At 40.3% G+C, this 23,497-nt stretch overlaps 1 long non-coding RNA gene and 2 pseudogenes across 2 annotated transcripts; all 3 read right to left on the bottom strand.

Moving 5' to 3' along the window:
• Window positions 1-6,805: 6,805 nt before the first annotated feature.
• On the bottom strand, window positions 6,806-21,682 carry LOC113587899 (tripartite motif-containing protein 16-like; annotated as a pseudogene). The gene is made up of 6 exons (XR_014124345.1): window positions 21,182-21,682; window positions 20,751-20,834; window positions 20,313-20,546; window positions 19,957-20,116; window positions 7,872-7,928; window positions 6,806-7,620 (listed from the first exon to the last, which is right to left on the bottom strand). The product of XR_014124345.1 is annotated as a tripartite motif-containing protein 16-like (transcript).
• LOC113587901 (uncharacterized) lies at window positions 12,205-13,822 on the bottom strand. Its single transcript, XR_003411799.3, has 3 exons — window positions 13,738-13,822; window positions 12,809-12,951; window positions 12,205-12,507 (listed from the first exon to the last, which is right to left on the bottom strand). It is a non-coding gene; the product is annotated as an uncharacterized LOC113587901 (long non-coding RNA).
• Window positions 18,867-19,793, bottom strand: LOC145658462 (tripartite motif-containing protein 16-like; annotated as a pseudogene).
• Window positions 21,683-23,497: the final 1,815 nt, after the last annotated feature.

Here is a 23,497-nt window from a genome sequence, read left to right as displayed (position 1 = left end):
GCTCATTTCTACCGTGTTCACAATGTTGGCACCCTGTTGGTACAGATTTTAAATGTCCAATATTGCTGTGAGGGCCGATTTCACACAGTGAAATAACTTCTGACCCATTTAAAAGAACATATATATATATATATATATATATATATATATATATATATAAAGAACATATAATGGAGGGGCAACCTGTGTCATGTCCAGTAACTGGTTGTAAAAATATGTTCACTGTCAAATCATCATTTACTGCTAATATGTCTAGGAAACATCAAGAATGTTCGACTGATAGCAAAGGTGACATCTATAAGGAAACAATTTCTCAGTCTTCTGCTCTCATTGCGCTTGAGGATGCTTCTCAGAGCTCAAATGAAGCAACAACAAATGAAAGTATTCAACTGCCTCAGAATTTCAAGGAGACATTTCTTAGGGATCTATGTTTATTTTACCTAAAATTACAAGGGCAGCTCCTTCTTCCAGCTTCAACAATACGAACTGTTGACAAAGAGATCCTGTGTTGGGACAGGATGATACTTTGGGTAAACTATATTCATGTTTAAGTGAATGACGTGTCTAACAGATGATTCTGTTGCTAAAATCTGTGATTTTGTGAAGGATTGACATCTGTTCTATGTCTGTCATCAGGGACCACTAAGAACAACATATTCAAGAGCTCAAGTATTCAAAAAGATGTTCAAATACACAGAACCTAAAAAGTATCATTAGGAAATGATGAAAATATGACACAAATGTTTGCTTATTACATATGTGTTACAAACATTAAGTAGTTTATTAGAATCAGAATTATTGATGAATTCAGTGTCTCAACAGCCTTGGTGAAACTGACTCTGTCTGAAACTGCCTGAAGTTAATTCTGTACCAGGATGTTTTTTAAATTGTAAATCCCCTCAGCTCTGCTAAGAAAAAACACAAAGTTCTTGCATTCTATCTTTCTGTGGCAAATTTACCTGTTTATTTATGGTCCAATACTGATCACATGTCCTTTGTCTTACTGGGTGGTTAAAATGACTTAAAAAATGGAAGTGCTGAGGTTTTCTCAGAGATTAAAAGATTTGGAGGTAAATGTAATTGCTCTAGGTGGTGAAACGATCAAAGGGGATCTGTATTGTATTGCAGTTGATGATTTGTGTTCACACAGCACTGGTAGGTTTACTGAAAACTTTAGTCTTTCTCAGTACTTGTGCAGGTACTGTGAAAAAAAAATTATATATTCATTATTGAACCAGCGCATCAAGCAGTTCAAGTACAAAGGATCTGATGGTCTTACAAAGCCATGTTCTGTGAACTCTGGGGTGTCCAAGCTTTCAGATCAAGCTATCCAGAATTGGAACTTCTTAAAGTTGCTGCCTTTATTAATTGGTGACAAAGTGCAAAATCCAGATGATGTGTGGAAGATAACTCTCCAGATTAAAGATATTGTTGATATGATTTGTGTACAGAAGATTTATTTGTCACAGGTTGTCACGGAACGCTCGCCTCTCACAAACCACGTGGTTTGGCCCGCCACGTGCAGTGTGAGGGTTTTGTTTGTTACCACACCTGCACACACCTGCACTGTGTTAGTCTTTACGTATATAAACCCTTGTCATTGTGTGGAGTGTTGTTGGTCAATGTTGATGTAGCGTGTTGATGTAAATGTTAGTGTCGTCATTGTAAACTTGTACTTTTCGTCATTGTTAAATGTAGTTGTGTTCATCATTTTGTTCAGTGTTAACCGTTAAGTGTTCACGTTTATTGCTCGTGTTATATGTGAGTGCCGTTTTATGTAAATAAATGTTCGTCCATGTCGAGAGAGTCTGTGCATCCTTTTCCACGCCCTTTGGCACTCAGACCACATTGTTACACAGGTGGCCTATCTTGACATTATAATTCAAGAATATTTGGAATCAAGACAGTGTTTTTTTCCTGAGAGTCCACTAACATCAAAACACCATTTTTGCGGCACTATCCAGCACTAATCTTGAAATATGGCCCCTAGATTAGGTTGTGGACAATGTGTTTTGAAAGTAAACACAGCTATTTCAAAAGGTGTGCCAGGCCTTTGAAAAACTTTAAAAACATCTGCTTAACTTTATCCAAAAGCCATCAGAGGTTTCAGGCAGATCTTTCGGCTGAACCAGGATGTAGTCAGCTTTCCTCAAGGTCTTTTAGATTAGAGATTAGGGAAGTGAATACTGCATCTAGACCACAGTATTTGTAATCCAGCTCTCTGTATAGGAAACACGCTGCATTTGCTCCTCAGTGGAAGAGTAAAGTGGACTGTGAGAACTTTCTTTTTTTTTTTTGCCAGAGCCCTGTGGATTCACAACTTTGAATGTGTCCTGGTAATGTACTAAATCTAATGACGCTTCATATTTTTGAAAAAGTTAATTTGCAGCCACATTGCTACCAGTCCAAATGTCTTCCTAGATATCTGTAGACCTGGATAAAGATAATATCTGTTGCTTATGGCAAGGAACGTACTGTCTGACTGAATTGCACTGAAATAGATTTTAGGGTCTCCTTGATTGTAATTTACTGAGCAACACACTTCTTTGAGATGGAGTGGGACCAGTTCAACATACCTAAACTGATTTTGAAACAATATTTTATGTCTCTGATCTGATTTCAAATAACCAGTGTTGCATGCTCGAAACATCTTCTGATCTGATATCAACAATGTTCTTTCTTGTCAGAAATGCTGACAATAAAACCATTTAAAACCACTACCTGCAATTTTAAATAATATAGAGCTACATTTTTTAAAGAAAAGGGACTTATCTGCATCTTCTGGTAAAACATCGGTGTGGTCTGTGTTAACAGTTATGTCCTCAGTCAAGTCTTCATCAGACACAACTATTTTGTTTCTGTTCGTTTGTACTGAACACTGGTGTGCTTGGTTTTCCCAAAGAGGAGCAGTTCAGGAGATTTACAACTGAGCAAGAGTTGTGTGCTCTTTACAAATGAGAAGAAAATAATATATGACTAACAATTTTTTAAGTGTTGAAATGTACACATCACTGACTTTCCCTCTTTATAAGATTTCAAATGAGAAATTAAACCAGAAAAATGATCACAATTAACACTGCAAAGAACAGCATGGCAGGTCAATGGAGAAACCGTTTCAACCCCTGTCTTCTGGGATTCTCTTCTTCTCAGTATATGACTTTTCAGTGCTATTACTTTTTTGATCGATCGGGTGCAGTCGAGAAAGGCACATTGGAAGGAAGCATTTGGAATGCTGTCATGTATTTTCATGTGTCTAACGTTCAGAGATTTTGTAGGAAACCATGGCCACAATGTTAGCAGTTGAACATTTTCACTAGCACATACTTAAAAGCACAGTGAAAGCAAGATGTAAATGCTCTGCTCAGAGTGGATGTAAAGTGTCTGCTCCATTTTCAGCTTCATGAGGCAGCACCAACTAGGTCACTTTGTTAAATCTAATAAAACTATTAACTGATTAATATACCTTTCAAAACAAAACTACATTCGTGAATAAACAATGAACCATTTTTTAAGCAAAGACATAACAAGATGCAAAAAAAAAAAAACCCCTTCGTGTTACCCATGCTTCTCTCCAGTTAGATACTGTAATTATGAAAAGCTCACAATGGGGCACTCTAATTACAGTGAAAATGCCCATAAGGCTTAGCAGTCTGCAGTAATGTTCTTTATCTAAATAAAACAGTTTACTGTTGGAATTTACCTGGAAAATGACATCAGCTTGTTACAGTGCATGTTTTAGTAATATGACATCAGCTTGTTACAGTGCACGTTTTAGTGATATTTTGAAATCCAGACTATATTAGGGTTTGATTTGAGGATGGATCCCACAGTTAAAAAGAACCATGGGGACAACCATGGGGACAACCCTCTTTTAAAACTTATCATTGCTGGACCTGTATAGACTAATGAAATTCACAGTTACCATGGTGACTATTTAACTGGTCTGCTTGTGGGTAGGATGCAGAGCTGTTCATGCACTGCTGTGACTCCTGTCCAGTAAAAACCCAGCAGAGCACTAACACAACAAATGATTGGGGGACTGGTCAGCTGGTCAGCTGATCTGCTGATCGAGATGAGCAAGGAGCAAAGCGAAGTCTCTAAAGGGCAAAAGGAGAAATCAGGCCTGGGAAGAACAGCACAAACACAACAGCAATAGCTTAAAAGTGAAAGAATCAATGCATAAAATGAGAGAAAAACCTTAATTCTGAATAAACTGTTCATCCACTCCTGAAGTACCAGACATGCTGAGATGAGTCCATGATTTAAAGGCACAGTGATTATGCATTACTTTAAATCACCACAAGAGGGCGAATCAGAGCTTGAGTAACCATTTGATATTTGCCAACTCAACTGCATCCTAATCTAATTTTATTTTTACACAGCTATTTTAACACAAAAAAACCTGTTTATGTGTATGTTGTACAGCAGAGTAGCTGATGATTCTAGACTTAGTCTAAACTAAGACCAGAAGGGGTGATATGCATTAATGAACAGTATCAACTCTCTGAGGAGCTGAGAAGCTGAGCAAATGAGTACTGTGCATTAATTTTTAAATCTCTCCATTACTAAACACAGTATACCACAAACACATTATTTTACATCACATAACCTCACAATTGAATTCACACCAACTCTGAACCCACCATAGAGGGGCTGAGTGAATGTGGTGTGGACTGTGTGCATGAGGGTCATTGTGTCAGAGACTCTGTAGAAGGACAGAGTTCCTGCACTGTGATCCACATACACTCCTATTATAGAGAATGGGGGGTCTGGGTTCTCAATGTTGTTGTGCCAGAAATAGAGAGTTGGAGAACAATGCAGGCTCCAGGACTGAGTGTTGAGTCCAAACTTAGAATCAATACTCTCTTGTTTCCTGATGATCTCTACAAGGGTGCCTCGTCTTTCTCCCAAAATATGGCAGGAAAAGAACAAAAGAAACAACTGAAAGATGGAAACACGAAGACACAAGAGAAGACTGTCCCTCACATCACAGGTGAGAAAGAGGAGTCCAGTAGAGAACGTCCTACAGGTAAACATTCTGTTTACCAGCAAGCTTAGCAGATGTATAACACACACACACACACACACACACCAAGGCTTTACTAAGAGTGAAGATGTTATATAGGGGTGTGACCACATGAGATCAGACTAATGAACACAGATTCGTCTGCAGCAAATGGCCCCCCTCTGGTGGTGGAAGGCTGGCACTGCAAGCCACCTGTTATACTAGTTATCTACTCAAGCTTGTATCTTCCAGTTACGCACTTGTTAAAAAGATATTGTAGGCAATGGGTTTTTAAAAATGGTAGTTGTTTGGGTGACTTCAGTGACAATTCTGTGATGATTGTGTTTAACCAATCAGTGATCGGAACTGCTACTAACTCCGCTTATATGTTCCAGCTCATCACCCTTAGTACCCCAGCACTACGGGTATTTAAATTCGGTTTGGCTTCTCCAGTATGGTACAGGTCTCTATCAGTGGAAAAAGCAACAAAATGTGAACACTGATTTGAAACTGTACCGAGCTGTACCACACTGCCCAGAGAAAAAATGCCATAATCAGTCAGTTACCACAGTTGATTACTCACCTCCACACCATTTACCACTAGTGAGTCTCTGAACACAGGAATCTACAGTGGAAGTTGTATGGTACTGTGTGCTGGTATGAGTGTCAAGTAACAGCAGTGATTCACTGTTAAATATGCCTGAGTTACTGCTGAGCTGAGAGAGGCCCACTATCCAAACACATCTAAACACATCCATCCATATCTATACACATCTAAACATCCAGCCAGGACACTTTGTGAAGGTACATATAAATGCATTAATATCAATATATGAAAACCTGTGAAGAATCCACAATAACTACCAAGTGCTGGGAGGGAAATGATTGTGAGGGAGGTTATTCTGCACAGGGAAAGTCTCCCTCCTACATAATGAACAGCAGCTTCAGATTAAACTATCATGTTCTGTACAAACTTGGTTTAGTCATGAGGCATTTTAAAGTATTATACTCATTTTTCCGAGCTTTGACGCTATTCACTGATTTAATCAGGTGATGCTGTAAGAAGATCCCTGAAGGTGTGAGGCTCCAGGTAGCCTGAAAAACACCATAAGAACTAAAAACAGAAAACAGTGATTAAATAGTGTTCATTAACTCAAAAAGTTAACCAGCATCTTTAACACAGTACATATTCAGTATTTTAGGAAAATGTATTCAACCCCATGATTAACCCATCACACATACATACATGATACATTTATCATGATTTGAATCATTACATATTTTATAACACACGCATAGATTATTTCCTTAGTGTGTGGTCATGCGATGCCTCAATAGCTGATGAGTGAGTGATTGAGTGAGTGAGTGAGAGAGGGAAAGAAACTCCATGTACTGAAGTCCCAGAGATTTTAGAGTAATATACATATATTGTACATACATTTTAATAAATTTTTGTACATATATAGAATATATATTTCTCTATGCACCCCTGTTTTCTTTTTCCTCAGTTTGGACAGAGCACTCTCAACCATTTCACTGCGAGTTATACTGTGTATGACTATGTATGTGACAAATAAACCAAACTTGAAACTTGAAAGTACAGTAATAATGCATTACTATACATCAGCACCAGAGGGCAGCACAACACTGTCAATGAAAGCTGAATTTTTCAGGATAAAATCTGAACAAAGTTTCAGTAGCCAAATCCAGTTCATCCCAGATACAGTAGATGAGAAACTACAGGGTCTGTGTCTGGTTTCTAGGTTGTAGGGGGTAATGAGTCTTTGGAGAGGTGATGTGTAGATGAAGCAGAATCAGATGGAGTTTATTCCAGGAAAATACAAACATACTGTTCTCATTCTACATGTGATATTTATCTAACACTAAATCCACAATTGAAAATTCAAGACATGTAGATCTTTATACACATAATGAAAATTTAACACAGTGTCTACATTTTACAGAAATCAGCTATTGTAATTTAAAGCCAGCAAAACAAAAGTTAGTAGTTTTCTTTTAGGAGTACTGAGTTAATTTTCTTCCCTCCATTATTTACCACAACATACCACAAAATATACCACAAACACATTAGTTGGCATCACACAACCTCACAGTTGAACCTAAACCAACCCAGAACCCACCATAGAGGGGCTGAGTGAATGTAGTATGGACTGTGTGCATGAGGGTCAATGTGTCAGAGACTCTGTAGAAGGACAGAGTTCCTGCACTGTGATCCACATACACTCCTATTCTGGAGGATGGTGGTCCTGGGATCTCAGTCTCAATGTTATTGTGGCAGAAAGAGAGAGTGGGAGAACACCGCAGACTCCAGGACTGAGAGTTGCGTCCAAACAGACACTCATTACCCCGTCCTTTCCTGCTGATATCTTTATATGAGACTGATATGATCACCCCTCCCACACTGCTCCACTCAACCTCCCAGTTACAGTGTCCACACACACTCTCCGTACACAACACCTGAGGCCACCAGTCAAATCTCTCTGGATGATCAGAGTATGGCTGGACTCCCTCACTCTCTGACACCACTCTGTTACTCTCAGACAGACAGAGGATAGGATATGCTGTGTTTGGATCCAGAGTCAGCTGACAGAAATCTGAAAAAAGAGCATTTGAGCTTTTAATTTACAAGTTCTACTAATGTCAATTAAAATATACTCATTTGTGTTTGTCTCTCTCCTCATACATTTCAATAATGAATATTTAGTGGTCGTCATGGTAACAATGACACGTTCATATTAAAACCAGTACAAGTGTAAGTTAATGTGTAAGTGTGCTTTTGTGTCTCTCTCTCTGTGTGTGTGTGTGTTTGTGTGTGTGTGTAAGTGTGTGTGTGTGTGTTAGTTACATTTCAGGAAATCTTCTCTGGTCTTTGGCTCTGAAGGTAAACTCTGAACTGCTGCAGCTGTGGAGGAACAGAATCAAAATGATCCAACAGAATGAATGAATGAGACCCAAATGATCCATCCAGAAAGACAGAAAATGATCAGAATAAATGTGGGATTATATGTGGATTATGTGTTTATGAAGAAAACATTCTCTAGTCTTTCTGTTAATTATGGACTTTGGGGAAGATCAGTAAATATCATCAGGAAGATTCTCTCTCTCTCTCTGAGCCCACTGAGTATTTTGACCAGTCACACACCCTCACATTCAACACACACTCAATCTCCACTACCACATTCACCATCGATGTACTTCACACTCTGGTTCAGCCATCACACACACACACACACACACACACACACACACACACAGAGTGTGTTTGTAAACTAAATGTGTTACCACTCTGTTATGGAACAATAAATAAAACGTTGACATCTTTATAGGTTAACTGCTTTGGTTGTTTATTTAAGTTTTGTTTGTCATTCTGTTTGTTTGTTTGTTTGTTTGTGACATTTGATCATGTCCAGCAATTCTAAGAGTTTTTATTTGTGTTTGATTATCCCAGTTTTGAACCTTTGTTTTGGATTTCTGTTTATGACTCTCACCTGGTATTTCTGTTTACAATTTACTGTTTACTTTTTACTGTTTGGTGATTGATGAAGCATGTTTTTGACTAATATACTTGACTCTTAATGGTTCTTGTTCCTGACATCATCATGAACAAAAATATAATAACTTCTGGAAACTAATATTACTAATATACTTGACTAGTGACTGAACATGAGGAGAAATCATTACACAAATCTTCAAACACTAACATACCATTATCAAGTACACTATCTCATCATTCAATATCAGTTAAATAACATAAGTTAAACTGAAAAAATCTTTTTACCCAGATGTAATGGGTGAGACCCGTCTAAGTTACAGAGGTTCCCCCCTTTAAAACAGTCTTTCTGCTTTAAGATTACTGCTACATAAGGCTGAAAATTATGTAGGTGCATTTAACTTGACTTTGACCTCATTTGGAGATGAGAGTTTGAGCTGTATGGTTGGGTTGTGAGTCCCTTCAATTCAATCTTCAGATTGTAATCCTTTGAACAGCTTGAACTGTCTGAGGCAGTGAAACTTCTCTGCAGTGAGTGCTATGGAGATGTCTAGTGCTTTAAGTGTAATGTTTTAAGTGTAAGTGAATGTTAAATCCATTCTATGGTCATCAGGGTGGTTTGTTTTAACATAAGTGAATATTTAAATCTGTTTTGTGGTTAATGGTGTTGTTTGTATTTTTTAATTCTGTGGCATAAGCTGGTTTACAAGCAATTTTGCTCTTTTCGTGTTTGCATATGCATTAATAGGTCATTGACATGGATTTCTCCTCACAATTTGTGCTGTCAGGGCTTTTACTTTGATGTGTAGTTTATATTTGTGGGGTGTTGGCCATATCCATGGGGCTTTTATTTTGATGTGTGGTTTATATTTGTGGGGTGTCTGAGTGTAACGACGTTGGGGTGACGGGTGAACACATTCGCGAAGGGCTGACGCGCGGGATGTTATGTAACAGATCTAATAAGAGATGTCATAACGGAATTGACAATAAATAAATAATTATTTAATAGTAAACAAAACAATCAGAACAGAACCAAGAACAGATAGCAATAACGGGTAAGGCAGCATAGACACAAACACAGAGTGAAAGTACAATAGACACACGAACAGCAGGGAACTAAACAAGGAAATCAATAAGACAGCAAGGGTAACTAAACAGGGAGCGTGGGGAGAAAGTACATAAAATGGGGGCCGAGATAAAAACGGGACAGTACTTAACATGTGCGAGCGAAGAGCTAGGACAAACGGGATCTTACCAGAGACACAAACATGAGCGAGGAAAACCGAGAGCTGACTAAACACACGTGAGCGAGGAGAACTGAGAGCTAACTAAACACACATTACCAAAACACAAAGGTAGTGACTGAAACAATGACCAACAACCAAGAGACGTAGGAACGGGGTTTACATAGGACTACAATTAGGGACAAACTCAGAACAGCTGGAGACAAAGGGGAGGAGACAGGGAACCATGGAAACTGATGAAAAACCCAGAAGTGATTTGGTTGCTGTGACAATGAGGGACGCTCAGGTCTGCGGACGTGACACAGAGTCTATTTTTACTGAAAGCCAACAGCGTGCAGACATTTCAGAGGTTGGCCATCATTTACAAGACTTTTTTAGCCAGTCAAGATATGGTGCAGTGTCCAAATTTTCTTTCTTTAGTTTTGCCCTGGAGTCTCCTGTTCTAATACCCACATTTGGAGTGAGAGCTTTACACTGTGTCTGAATATCACGTTACTGTACTACCCACATATGGCGTGAGGGGTTTACACTGTGAGAGACTATCACTCTACAGTAATACCCACATATTAAGTGAGGGGTTTACACTATTACTGTTTGTCACTATACTGTAATACCCCCATATGGAGTGAGGGGTTTACACTATTACTGAATGTCACTATACTGTAATATCCACATATGGAGTGAGGGGTTTACACTATTACTGAATGTCACTATACTGTAATACCCCCATATGGAGTGAGGGGTTTACACTATTACTGAATGTCACTATACTGTAATATGCACATATTAAGTGAGGGGTTTACACTATTACTGAATGTCACTATACTGTAATATCCACATATGGAGTGAGGGGTTTACACTATTACTGAATGTCACTATACTGTAATATCCACATATGGAGTGAGGGGTTTACACTATTACTGAATGTCACTATACTGTAATATGCACATATTAAGTGAGGGGTTTACACTATTACTGAATGTCACTATACTGTAATATGCACATATTAAGTGAGGGGTTTACACTATTACTGAATGTCACTATACTGTAATATCCACATATGGAGTGAGGGGTTATTTACATTGTTATTTACAGTCTGGTGCAAATAGCACCTGCCTCAATTTAGTCCAACAGCAGCTGTTTGAACAACACACAGACAAACTCAATACTGTGTTACAGCAGGTAAAGGGCATGTTAGGACATTGAGTCAATCAGTGACAGAGGGACAGAAACCAGTGAATAAACTACAGGAGATGCTGTATAGGAAAGGGTGTGCTGATACTCCATTAGAGCTCAGATCTACACTGAATAACTAAGTAGATGTAGAGATCACTCACCTGGCAGTTTGTGTAGTAGTGACTAAGTGAAGAGTTATTAATGTGTAGTAGTGACTAGATGAAGTTATTAATGTGTTGTAATAACTAGATGAAGAGTTATTAATGTGTAGTAGTGACTAGATGAAGAGTTATTAATGTGTAGTAGTGACTAGATGAAGTTATTAATGTGTTGTAATAACTAGATGAAGAGTTATTAATGTGTAGTAGTGACTAGATGAAGAGTTATTAATGTGTAGTAGTGACTAAGTGAAGAGTTATTAATGTGTAGTAGTGACTAGGTGAAGGGTTATTAATGTGTAGTAGTGACTAGATGAGTTATTAATGTGTTATAGTGACTAGGTGAAGGGTTAATGTGTTAATATTGAGTAGGTGAAGAGTTAATGTGTTGTAGTGAGTAGGTGAAGGGTTATTAATGTGTTGTAGTGATTAGGTGAAGTTATTAATGTGTTGTAGTGACTAGGTGAAGGGTTATTAATGCGTTGTTAATATGTTCTGTAAATGATTGGATGCTTTTCTGAATTTTCAAATTAAGTTTGATAATTTTTTTCTCTTCTTTAGTAACTTCATGTATGAATCAATGGTTCTACTAACATCTCCTCAGCAGAGAAGTTTGCACGTTTTCCTTTTATACTGTCAGCACGGTCACTGTCCTTTGCTGCCATGATTCAGTCTGGATGATGTTCTGAACAAAGCTCTCAGACAGAACCAGCTGGACTTCACAAACCTACAAAAAGTTGAGACAAACACATTTCTAAGCCCAAACAATCTTATATTATATTATCACACAAAGCACTAGTCGTTTTTCATTGGACATAGCGGTCAGGAACCTCAGAATAAATGTACATTATTTAAATGCTATATGTGTTTAATTTAAACTCACTAACTGCCATTTCTACTACTGAACATAAGTTAATATGCAGGTACTGTAGTATAGCATTATAATGGAGAGGCTATAAAACCTATGCACAACCTAAAGCAGGTATTCTGTATAGATCTCTATAGTTTTAATGCTGTATTTCCCTCTTATCCTGTTCTAAAGAATCTTGTTAATTTGATCACTAGATAAATTTCCCAGTTTTCAGAATGAAATGCTCTGTATGACAAAGGTTTAACTCAGTTTCGTTCAGGTTTATTTCTGTAGTGCCTTTTATAAGACACAATAACACAAAGCAGTTTTACAGAAATCCAGTTGCTCTAATGAACAAGTGGGCAGAGAGAGGAGAATGTTTATAGGACATTTCAGAGCAAAAGCAGACTGCCTCTCTCAGGATGTTAAATCTGGATCATCACTGGATCTCCCAGCCGGACACTGATATGAATCCTTCATATAAACACACGAAGTGGTTCACTGATCACAGAGGGGAGGTTTTCCAGTGGTCACCCGTCTCCAGTCTGAACCCCACTGAAAACCTGTGCAGTGAGATGAGGAATCATCTACAACCACAATTCTGTTCCTCTGAGCAACAGTAACTTTAAATTAACAATAAGATTATTTAAATTAAATAATCTTGGCCATGGAGAATCATTGATAAACCCTAAAGTGAATGGTCTCCATCTGTTGTGAGTGTGCCGTTACTGTGGGTGGGTGAATGTTAAAATATGTTAGATTAACAGTTTCACTTATTAATTAATATTAAAATAACAGACAATGTTATGATATGCTAATGAGCAAGTGGTAATGGAAAATAAATAATGGTATAGAGATCTGTACCTAGTCTACCCATTTTACGTGGTAATTGCGCCACGGCACATCACGGGTAAAGACAGTCCTGTGTTAATTAATGTAACCACTACACCGCCATTACCGCAATGCCAGTGTGCACACGGGGCGAAAAAGGAGCTGTGTGTTGTATCCTGAAACAGAACAAAATAAACTATTATTGTTGTATCATACAGTCGTGGCCAATAATTAGCGGCAAGATAATAATTAGGGCAGTGGTAGCTCAGTGGTTAAGGTACTTGGCTTGTAATTAGAAGGCCGCCAACGCCAAGTTGCCACTGTTGGCCTCCTGAGCAAGACCCTTAACCCTCAACTGCTCAAGTTGTACTCAGTCATAATTGTAAGTCGCTTTGGATAAAAGCGTCAGCTAAATGCCGTAAGTGTAAATTAAAACAGAAAACGGCCTGGAGCTTTAGAAAACGTACACATAGAAACAGACCCCTAGTCTGTGTTATCGTGTGCAATTATTCTGCCGATTTTAAAACATTTCATAATAGTTAGGAAGCAAACAAACGCCTTCAGAGTGTTTTAAATAAACGATGGTAGTTGTAGAGACACGTACTCTACCAAATCGGATTTCTACTCAATGACTGCGGTAGGAATCTCAAAACCGATTCAGGTTATTGTGGAGTAGTCCAACACATTATTAAAGCGGAGCAGGTAGAGTAAACTACATACCAGCATATTTAAGCTTTCTGAGGTATAAAAAAGAAAAGTATCATGTTTATGAGAAAATGAAGGCGCCTCTGCCATTCTGGTAAACATGTATCACATATTATATTACGTTATATATTAGTGATACGTTACAACTTATAGTTGTGACAGACAGACAGAACAAGAAGTTAAAACAGCTTATATAAAACTACATATAAAGAATAAAAACACTGATCATAATTTGGCTTTGTTGAATGTAAACTTACCTGTCAAGACTGAGAGCAGGGCGTGTTTTCTTCAAGTTTCTTCAAGTCTCTAGAGCCCGCTGGTGTGGGCATGTCAAAAGAAGACTTGAGTGAGCCTGCCAAAAGGGTCACTCCTATTGGTCCAAAATGCTGTCAGTTAATAAGACACAAACCAATAAGGTTCCCGGTGTTGTGTCGAATTCCTACTCCACGGCAGAATTTTACATTTACGTTTCCTACGAAAAAGGGCATTAAAAGATGTAAATATGTACCATCTGACTGGGAACATGAGTAGTGGCATGGTACAGTGGAGGCTGGACCAGCTCGGAAAGCTAGTTAGTAGCATCCTAGCTAATATAGTCAAGGGGGAATCGCGGCATGCGCTGATACTCCCCGAGTGAACTGGTACAGTTGTAGGACAGTCTCCTAAAACAGGAAAATATAAAGTACTGCATTAAATATGTCCTTGTAAACAGTTACTTTGGGTAGCTGCTCATCAGCTGCTTACTAGTGCAACACCGGGCAGAGGACTTGTGTTTTAGTGCAGAGTAGGAACAACAAATAAAATAAACCAGGACAGGTAAAATGGGATTACCAACCTATAGCCTGGGGACACAACAACAAGAAGAGACATTCTACAAAGATATCAACGGGCCGAGGACAGGGTGGTCATTCAATATGAACGACTTGTGTATTACAGTGTAAGTGATTATTGTATAAAAGGTGGATATTTCATTTCACTGAGCTGGAACAAAATTCTTCGATAGCTTTTCCTGAGGCAACACTAAAGATGATGCTAAAAGTGCTGCTGTATCAAATGTATCTAAAGAATATATACTATATATACTGGATAAAGTACTGTTGTATTAAATATATACAGAGGAAACCCTTATTACTACTATATATACAGGATAAAGTATTGTTGTATTAAATGTATAGAGAGGAAACATACATACATATATATATATATATATATATATATATATATATATATATATATATATATATATATATATATATATATATATATATATATATATATATATATATATATATATACACATATATATTTATATTTATTTCATTGTTCGGTCTTCCTCCTGGGAGAGTGGATAGATCTTGCACCCAGGAGGAACAGCCCCCTCCCTCAGAGTAATGGCACAGTCCAATTCACCATGGGGAGGGAGCTGTGTGGCCTTAACAGGGCTGAATACCTCTGCAAGGTCTCAGTATTCCCTAGGTATGGAGAAACCCTTGTTGTCTGGAGAGGCACAGCCTGGTTGAGGAAACATTACCTGTCTCAAGAGGGTGCCCACTCAAGGATGTAATTCTCAGTCCATGACAGGTGAGGGTTGTGCAAACGTAACCGCGGGAAACCTAATGTGTGGGGGTGAGAGAGAGAGAACAAAACAAATAAAATGACACGTGCTCCATGTGTTCCCCATTTACTTCAAGGAGGACACTAGGAATGACGTGTGATAAACCCCAAAACCACAGGTCCTCAAGGACTTGCACACGTGTGGGAGAGGGCAGGGAAATAGCTTTATCCCCAGCTTCTTTCTGATGCTCCAATCCATCAAATTCCATGTCAGCCCGGAGTCCAGCAACGCTGTGGCAAAAGCAGAGCGGCCCTTGTGCAACACTTATATGCGGATTTCGAACATGGAGAGAGTTGGGGAATAACTCACTGAATCACTCCCTCTCCTCTGCTCCCTTGGTTTACGTCGTACCCCGGCTACGCCCAGATGCATGGGTTCCTCGGAAGCTTCGCCTGGTTCTGCTGGTGAAGTAACCTCTCTGTGCAGCGACCCTTGGTGGAAGTGGCGATGTTGCTCCTGCAAGAGGCGGCTGCCTCCTGTTTCTATCAGACTCCTCCTGTGTCTATCAGATCTGGTTAATTCCAGCAGGTTCCAGCTGCCAGCGTCCAGAACTCCATGGCATAACCTGCAGTTGACCACAGACCCTACCTAAGACACAGCCGGGCTTACCCGCGGATTCTACCCTGGTGGGGATAGTTAAGTTCCACCTTAAGTTCCATTATGAAACCAACATAGTTGTTCAGCAGGGGGTGACTAGCGCAGCTCCCCAGGCATGAGCTTTCCCAGTGAGTTGGGAGATCACGAAGGATACCTTTGTGTGGTCGGGCAAAAGGTGCTGGTAGCCAAAGTCCACACTGCACTGTGAACCCCTTGCAGCTATGCAGCTAGCAGGTTCTCCTCTGTAAACCTTGGTGGTAGCGATCAGACCTTACCCCCTCTGGAAGAGGAGTAGTAGTAGGCGGAGTTACTTCGCTCTCAGGACTCGCGGCGAGATTCCTCACGCATTGTCTGAGGCCGTGCACCATGGAATGGCTCTTCCCTAGTTCCCCCCTCTGCTGTTCGAGTGCCGCCATCTGAACAGCAAGCAGGTGCTCAGGGCTGCAGGCTTCACTTGAAGATGGCTGCACATTCGGTCATGGTGGCGGCACAGAGAGAGTGAGAGGGAGGCTGAAATAAAGTCCTCTTTATTTTCCATAAAGAAGGTTAGCTGCAATGCAGACAAAAGGAAACAAAAACAGACGTTTGGCTTGGATCAGTGTTGAGCTCGGGCGAAGCACGTAGTTCCAAGGTCCAATAATGTGAAGCACTGATTTCAGGAACCTGTGGGCTTAAATAGTGAAAGAGGAAAATAAGGAACAGGTGGTTCAAGTTAATATGTGGGTGATGGGGACCATGGCAGGTGTGTGGTACAGTTCTGAGCAGGAGTGGGTGTGTCCCTCCTGATGGATGACCAGCCCACTGTGACAATATGAGCCTAATTCCTTCACTGGCACATTATTATAAACACATACCGTCACTGTCGACTGTAATACAAGTCTAATTGGTGCATTATATACCTCTGTACAGGTATAGTTTTTATTCAATGAATTTGGATTACCTGGAAATGCTGTTTTGTGTAAACTAGCATTTTCAGTTTGTTTTCAGCAAGTTTCCCATCTACAACAAAACATAAACAATGGAAAAGTGATGACTCCTGTATTTTATTTACATCATGCAGCAGTTAGCTGACAGTTTTAACCAAAGCAACTTTATGACTGAGTGCAATTCAAGCAAATGTAGGGTAAGGGTTTTGCTCAGGGTCCAATAGTGAAAACTTCACACTGGTGGGGCTTGAACTAGCAACCTTCTGATTACTAGCCAACTACAGTAACTATTGAGCTGCAACTACCCCACAAGAACTGGAATAAGTAGTCACATACACAATCCATGCCTGTGAGAAACATGATTTTCACCCTACAGTAACAGTGATTTTGTATTAACTTCAATTGTATTCTTACAGACTCGTTATTACAAAACACAAATGTCACAGAGACATGCGTTAATATGCTTAATGTATTTTAGTAAAAGATGTGATTCAGTTTTTTTTAGCAGTGTAGAATGACCTATTACTATTGTTGCCCTCTTTTGTTCATTTTATGCAATGTGCACTCCTGTACACCACAGTATTACAGCAGCAATGTGCACTCCTGAACACCAGACAGTATTACAGCAGCAATGTGCATTCCTGAACACCAGACAGTGTGTGAGGAAGAACAGGAGGAGAACTGCTAGAGCCCTACAAAATGACCTCCAACAGGCTACTGATGTGCATGATTCAGACCAGACTGTCAGACACAGACTACATGAGGGTGGCATGAGGGCCCCACGTCCTCCAGTGAGACCTGTGCTCACGGTCCAGCACCGTGCAGCTTGCCTGGCATTCTCCCAAAGAACACCAAGACCAGCAGGTCCAGCACCACTGCCCTATTCTCTTCACAGATGAGAGCAGGTTCACACTGAGCACATGTAACAGACATTAAAGTATCTGGAGATGCTGTGGTGAACTTTATGCTGCCTGAAATATCATTCAGCATGATCAGTTTAGTAGTGGTCAGTGATGGTCTGGGGAGGCACATCCTTGGATGGTCACAAAAACTTCACTTTATAGCCAGCAGCACCCTGACTGCAGTTAGGCAGCAGTATGAAAACATCAGATCCATTGTCAGAGCGTGCAGTGGTGCAGAGGGCCCTCAGTTCCTCCTGGTGTAGGACAATGCGTAGCCTTATGTGGCCAGAGTGTGAAGGCAGTTCCTGGATGACCAAGGCAGTGATTCTGGTGACTGGCCCTCACATTCCCCAGACCTGAATTCAACTGAGAACCTCTTGGACTTTAAGTATCAGTGCATTTGACTCTGTCAAGTAGCACCACGGACTGTCCGGGAGGTCACTGATGCCCTGATCCAGGTCTGGGAGGAGATCCCCCACGACACCATCCACCTTCTCCTGCCTTCTATATAATATACTATTAAATGCACATTAATGTCCTAGACTGTATGTAACATCCCCATTTAGAAAAGCAGAAATGAAGGTGCAGATACACAGAGCAACATCATGTTAGTAGAACATTATTGTGGCAGGTCAGTCCCTAGAAAGACTAGAGAACTACACTGTATGAAAAATACTACGATAATATTTGGACAGTGAATGAATCAAGCTAGGCTTTTCATACCTAGCTGTGTTCTTATACAAGTTTCCCTTAAAGTGGAAGCTACAGGTGGTTGGGCTTCTGGTCCAGCTCCCAGGAGATGTTGTGGGAAGTGCAGTTTATATTTTTTACTTTCAGTTTCAGCATTTTGTTCTGAACAAACACAATTTATATCAGTAAAGTTTTTCAATTTGAATCTTTAATTCATCGAGATCTGATGTGTGATGTAAATGTTGCCTTATATTTTCCTGAGAAGTGTGGTCCCTATGGTCCACCACACAGCAAATACACGGGGTCTGCATCTGACGCATTACTCTAAATCACCAAAAGAGGGCAGAACTAAGCTGTTTCAATGAAATCTGAAACCTGAGTTTGAGTGGACAAATCCAGTTCATCCCAGATTCAGTAGTTGAGAAACTACAAGGTCTGCCATGGTTTCTAGAGTCTTTGGAGAAGTGATATGAAAGGATGAAGCTGAATACATTTTTTCATAAAAGTTTAAGTTTGATTGAAATCAAATTAAAAGTAGTTTTCTTTAATGATTCCAATAACTACTCACAAATACTTTTTAGTCACTGTATGGTAATCGGTGATCTATATAAAACTTGTGACACTTGTTGCCACAACTTTAATGTCCTAATCAATTTTAGCAGTTTTACTGATAAAAATGTGACAATGTGCATGATTTCTTTATCCTTAATATACCACAAACACATAATTTGGGATCACACAACCTCACAGTTGATCCATAAACACAGATGCCAGCATAGAGGGGCTGAGTGAATGTGGTGTGGACTGTGTGTAGGAGGGTCATTGTGTCAGAGACTCTGTAGAAGGACAGAGTTCCTGCACTGTGATCCACATACACTCCAATTCTGGAGGACGGTGGTCCTGGTATCTCAGTCTTAATGTTGTTGTGCCAGAAAGAGAGAGTGGAAGAACACCGCAGACTCCAGGACTGAGAGTTGTGTCCAAACCCACAGTCATAACCCAGTCCTTTCCTGCTGATATCTTTATATGAGACTGATATGTACATACCTCCCTTACTGCTCCACTCAACCTCCCAGTAACAGTGTGCACACACACTCTCCTTAAACAACACCTGAACCCAACCATCAAATCTCTCTGGATGAGCAGAGTATGGCTGGAGCCCCCACTCCATATCACCACTCTATTATTCTCAGAAAGACTAAGGCAACGATGTGCTTTGTTGGGATCCAGAGTCAGATGACAGAAATCTGAAACAATAAAGAGTTATAGGTTTTTATTTACAAATTAAAATTTACTTGTACTTTAAAGATTACATGGTGTCAGTCACAAAGGTAATACAGGCATGTTCCTATTAAAACTCCTATGAGTGTGTGTGTGTGTGTGTGTGTGTGTGTGTGTGTGTGTGTGTGTGTGTGTGTGTGTGTGTGTATGTATGTGTCTTACATTTGAGGAAAGCTCCTCTGATCTTTGGCTTCTCTGGTCTTCGGCTCCCTTTTGGGGGGAGGATCACTTCTTTTTTTACTATGTGAATATAAAGGTAGAATGTGAACTTAAGCTAATATAAAAATACTTACGAAAGACATTCTAGAATTGTTCTTGGGAGTTAGATTTGTTAGCCCTTTAAACTATAGTGTTGTTTAAGCAGGATTGGTTGCCATATCAGAAAAACCCAAAACTGACAAGTGTTGATCACAAGTAAATAGAGATTACCATCATTATGTTTCACAGCAGGACAACTCTTCTCACTATGTGGAGGTATTTTGTTGAATTCTTCCTTCCAGAATTCCTCTAGTCACTCTTTCAGATCAGAGAGAGATTTCTTCACTCCATCAAATGAGAGATGTTGATGGACAGGGATGCTGGGAGAGTCCTCAGATCCAGAAGAGACACAGAGAGACTGGAAACTCTACAAAGAGAAGAAAACATAAGGAGAAGGATAAAGGTGCACAAGAGGAATGAATGCTCTCACGCCAAATCAAACCAAAGTCACATTTGTTATTAGACAGTTATATTTATTGTGGTCTTAATGAGTTTTTGTTAGGAGTCATTATAGAAACTAGTTGAGAAGCAGGTTCCTCTGTAGCTGAGACAGACATTGTTACCTGGAGGAAATGGATGTGATCCTCTGTGTGGGAGAGTTGCTCCAGCTCAGTGTCTCTCCTCTTAAGATCAGCAATCTCCTGCTCCAGTTGATCCAGGAGCCCTTCAGCTCGACTCAGTTCAGTCTTCTCCTGATCTCTGATCAGCTCTCTCACCTCACAGCGCTTTTTCTCAATGGAGCGGATCAGCTCAGTAAAGATCCTCTCACTGTCCATAACTGCTGCCTGTGCAGAGCGCTGTTAGGAGACACACAGACAAGATGAAGGTCTATTTAAAGCTGAACTATCATTCATCCCCTCACTGTGACCCTGGATAGTGCACATTGTGGTTGTGTAGGATATCAAAGTGTCCCAACACTGTTCTCCTCATTGGCTGACTGTAGGAGAGGCCTTGTTGAGGTCTGAATGAGCTGTTCCAGCAGCTGTCTGCACAGTGCTCACCTTAAGACTGTCCACAGCCTGTGTCAGGTCCTGGACCTTCTTCTCTTTCTCCTGGATTCTCTGCTGATGTTTCCTCTGCTCCTTCTTTAAACCACTCAAGTACAAGTACGTTCCATTCATCTCCTTGTGAATTATTGCAATTCAGTCATCACAGCCATGTGTGCACTTCTAGAAATGCTGTAAAATCCTGTTGGATTGGTGTTGATTGGGCAATGTTCACTGACTGGTCTGACTCGTTTATTACAAAACTAAATATGGAAAATGTATTTAGCACTTCGTTAATCACAACACTTGCAGGTTTAATAATCCAACATAAATCCCATGAATTCAGATACCGAACTGAAAGTTTAAAACCTACTATGGATTAAAGTAACTGATTACAGATCAGACATAGAGTTAGCATGAACTGAATGCAAAAGATTTGGTCTCACCTGTTTCTGGGTTCTTTCTGTTGCAGCTGAGACTGTATCATGGCCTCTATGTTCCTCCATTGTACACATAAAGCAGATATAGCTTTGGTCAGTACGACAGTAGATCTTGATCATTTCATCATGTTGAGAGCAGATCTTCTCTTGTAGGTCTGAGGAGGCTTTGACCAACTTATGCTTTTTCAAGCCAAGAACTTCATAGTGAGGTTTGAGATGAGTTTCACAGAAGGAGGCCTGACACATCAGACAGGACTTGATGGCTTTGAGTTTTCTCCCAGTGCAGAAATCACACTCTACATCTGCAGGTCCAGTGTAACAGTGAGCAGTAGAAGCAGCTTGGAGTTCTGTCTTCTTCAGTTTTTCCACCACTTCAGCCAGCATGTTGTTTCTACGTAGAACAGGTCTTGGAGTGAAAGTCTCTCTGCACTGAGGGCAGCTGTAGATTCCCCTCTGATCGTTCTGATCCCAGCAGTCATCAATACACACCATACAGAAACTATGTCCACAAGGAGTATCAACTGGATCCGTTAGTAGATCCAGACAGACTGGACATTATCTACTGAAATAATGCCTTTTTTCATTTTACTGCAGTCCTACAAAGAGAGAGCAACACTCTGAGATCAGTTTAGTTTAATCTGAAGGGGATTCCTGGTTCTGTGTTTGTTAGATCTCATAGGCAGAGGAGGTGGAGCAAAGCAAATACCAAGAATAACACCAGCTGTTAATGGAGAAGAATGTAGCTGAGTGACAGAGTGTAGTGAGAGAGTGTTGGGTCTCTGTGTGTCTGAGAGACGATGGTTAGATCGCATCACATACAGGGTGTCTGAGAGACAGGGGTCAAAAATCAACTATAAATATTGCAAATTTTTGAGATGCATGAATGCATATAGTGTTTTATGATAATGTGTTTTTTAAAGAATTTGCTTTTTGGAATATTCTATATATTCATATATACAGGATTTGACCTGAACCCCCCAGTGAGATCATCACCAAGACTGGCTATGAATACTGTTAACCATCAGCCACCTCCTCTACATGGATGACATCAAGCTGTATGCCAGAAGTGAATAAGACATCAACTCACTAATCCATCTCACCAGGATATACAGCAATCACATAGGAATATCATTCAGACTGGATAAGTGTAGTCGGATGATTACAAGGAGAGGGAAGGTAAATAGAACAGATGTAATCACACTACCAGAACTACCACAGGCAAATGGGAATCATGAAGAGGCCACAAGGAAAGCAGATACAGGCAAACACCTACAAAGAGTGAGACAAAGCCTGAAAAGTCAGCTGAATGGGAGAAACAAGATCCGAGCTATCAGCGCTCTACCCGCTGGCATAATAAACTGGCCTAAGGAGGAGATAGTAGCCACTGACATCAAGACAAGGAAACTCCTCACAATGTATGAAGGGTTTCATCCCACATCCAACACTCTGAGACTGTACACTAAGCAGAAGGAGGCGGGTCGGGGACTAGTGAGCATTAGAGCCAACATACAGGATGAAACATCAATGATCCAGGTGTACACCGGAATGATGGCCCCAAGTGACAAAGTGCTTAGTGAGCATCTCAGACAGCAGAAACCCAATGAGGAACAGGGACCATCATTGGAGGATAAACCACTGTATGGTTTGTATTGGCTTGCAAATAGTGGAAGTACCTGATTTGGAGAAATCCTAGAAATGGCTGGAAAAGACTGAATTGAAAGACAGCAAAGAGGTACTAATCATGGCAGCACAGGATCAAGCACTGAAGATCAACAGAGGCTGGGATCTACCACACCAGGCAGCAGCCCAGTTGCTCACATAGTATACAGAAACATCTGTGCTGAGTTCCAAGTTCCAAGGTTTAAGTGGGATATACCCCTGAAGGTGGTGGAGAATAAGCATGCTAAGATCCTGTTGGATATCCAGATACAGACAGAAAAGATGGTAATATCTAAACAACTGGACATCATAGTGGTGGACAAACAGCAGAAAAGGGCTGTAATGATAGATGTGGCAATCTCGAGTGATAACAACATCAGGAACAAGGAACAGTAAAGCTGAAGGAAGAGCTAGAAAAGATGTGGAGGGTGTAGGCAACTGGTTCCCGTGGTAATCAGAGCACTACAGGCTGTGACCCTCAACCTGGGAGAATGGCTCCAACAGATCCCAGGAGCAACATCCAAGATCTCTGTCCAGAAGCGTGCAGTTCGGGAGGAGTACATCCATGAGGGTGTCGGGTAGAAATTCCTCCATCCCACCACTTTACCCAAGCAGTCAAGACCCAGGACATCAGAGGGTTCCAACGGTTCCTGGGCTTTGCTG

Source organism: Electrophorus electricus, chromosome 6, assembly GCF_041902795.1.
Source record: "Electrophorus electricus isolate QZ-2024a chromosome 6, ASM4190279v1, whole genome shotgun sequence".
In the NCBI taxonomy this organism is placed as follows: Eukaryota; Metazoa; Chordata; class Actinopteri; order Gymnotiformes; family Gymnotidae; genus Electrophorus; species Electrophorus electricus.
Note: the sequence above shows the minus strand (reverse complement) of the source record. Positions and strands in the feature narration are given on the sequence as shown.